The sequence below is a fragment of the Lactuca virosa genome, chromosome 3 (assembly GCF_052849685.1).
Source record: "Lactuca virosa cultivar CGN04683 chromosome 3, Lactuca_virosa_CGN04683_v6, whole genome shotgun sequence".
Classification (NCBI taxonomy): Eukaryota; Viridiplantae; Streptophyta; class Magnoliopsida; order Asterales; family Asteraceae; genus Lactuca; species Lactuca virosa.
This window is the reverse complement of record NC_136428.1, coordinates 234,795,122-234,797,488: the sequence shown is the minus strand read 5'-3', so window position 1 is coordinate 234,797,488 and position 2,367 is coordinate 234,795,122.

The window sequence follows — 2,367 nt, the reverse complement described above, 5'->3', positions numbered from 1 at the left end:
GACCGATTTTGTTTATGCTTTATAAAAATCAGAGTACACTTTTTAATAAAAATGTTGCGGAATTTGTTCCCAAAAAAGCATGATAATTCGTTATCAAAGCATTTCCGAAGAAATGTATTTTATTCATTTTAAAACATTGGGATGTCATCGTCAATACAGAAACATAAGCATAAACAGAACTTACATTCATTATCAGTAGTGATTTATATATCCTTAATCTCTCAATGTAATATAACTTCATATAGACACATGTGATACAAATAAACTGTGACATCCCCTAATTTCTCGGCCAGAAAAGACCGATTTAATTTATGCTTTTAAAATAAAATCAGAGTAATCCTTTTAAAAGATGTTGCGGAATTTGTTCCCAAAACAAAACATGATAAAAATTTATCAAAACCTTCCTTAAAGAAATATATATTTTCATTTTATATCAAAACCTCGGGATGTCATGTTCCGATACAGATCAAAAGCATAAACAAGACATTGTAAGACTTACAACAGTTATTTACAACTACTGGCCTATAATCCAAAAATCTCTCATCATCATCCGACTATGCTCGGGGTCCACTAACTGTAATAAAAAAAGCCGAGTGGGTCAGGCTTGGGAGCCTGGTGAGCATATAGGGTTTTCAACCCACAATAATAATAAACTTATTAAATTCATCAATCAACAATAACCCTGATTACCCATTCCCGTTATCCTCACTTTACGTACCTAATCACATATCACAAGGAACCTAGCCTAAGCATTATCATCGGGGTGGACACTAATGCTAAGGGGACTCCTCAGCCATACATGTCCTAAAGGTAACCATGAGGGGGGATGGAGTACACCAATGAACATATAGTTCACCAACACCTACAGGTTGCGAACCTGCTACCGTTCCACTGGACTGTCTAGAAAGGTCCGTGGTCGTCATCTATACTCCGCTAGACGACAACAACAACAACATCGAGACCTCTCATCATTTTAACACACATCGACTATTCCGTCTACCCATGTTTTACCCAACATATTTGTAGATAAAATACATATACAGTTTAAAACTTGTATAAAACATCTATTCAACAGTCACCTCAAATAAACAATTAATATAATTACACATAGCACGTATTTTATAGAAAATACTTCATATCTATGTGTAAGGTGAAAGTGACTACACACTCACTTGATTTAACGATAATCGGGCAGCACTTCGTTTCCTAAAACGATCGTTTCTAATAAAACCGGGAGTTTTATTGAGAAACCGGGCTCTGCGAGGGTTGGGCTTCAAAACTGAAAAGATAATTTTTTCCGAGTCTTCGGGCACTTCGGAACGTATTTTGGGTGTTTGGTATAATACCGGGGCTTTGGGGGAAGTTAGAATGGAAGAAATATTGTTTAAGGGGTGAAAAGTGGCAATTTTCCAAAATACCACCGGGGGGTCTCGCACCCTTCTATTTATAGGGGGAAGCTTCGGATCCGAGGGCTGAGAAGCGAACACATGGCATCAGATGCGAGCGGCAGGTGGCGCGCGTGCGAGGCTCGGACACCTGGTGCGACACGCGTCGGATGCGAGGTGAGGCGGCTTCGGATGCGAGGAGTCACCGGGCACGCGTCAGACTCCTATTGGACCGCGCTTCGGACGGCTCTTCGGTTCAGACACACGTCTGATGACTCAACGAGATCGGACACGGGGCAGCTTCCGAGCGAGGGTGACGTGGCCTATTCCGGACCATGCGAAATTTCTCGGATTTCGTGTTTTTTCTCGATTTTTGAGGCAAAACTTCTAAAATCCATAACTTTTGCATACGGGCTCCGTTTTTGACGTTCTTTATATGCACGCGTAGGTAAAATTATGCTCTACAACTTTCGTTTAGACTTTGTCGGCTAATTTTGAATTTAATTTTAATATTATTATTTTTAGCAGGCCGGGACAGGAAATCCGTTAAATATTCATAACTTCTTCATCCGACGTCCGATTTCGTCTGTCTTTTTACGGTTGTACTAATATTGACGAGACCTTTGATTCTCGTTTAGGTTGTGTCGGCTAAAAATCACTCGATCTAAATTTCGAGTTTTTAGCTGTCTACTGCTAAGCTGAAACTTAGAAAAATCATAACTTCCTCATACGAAGTCAGATTTTGGCGTTCTTTTTATACATACTCTCGGTTTAACGAACACTACGAATTTCATTTAGATCACTAAGGCTAAAAAGTAGTTTATCAAAAACTCACTTTTTACGTCATTCGGCGCCGTGCCGGTTTTGTCGTGGAACTTCGACAGGTCATAACTTCTTCGTTATAACTCGGATTTCGGTATTCTTTATATATCCGGAATCCTTGTCACGACCACTACAACTTTATTAATAGATATCGGCTTTA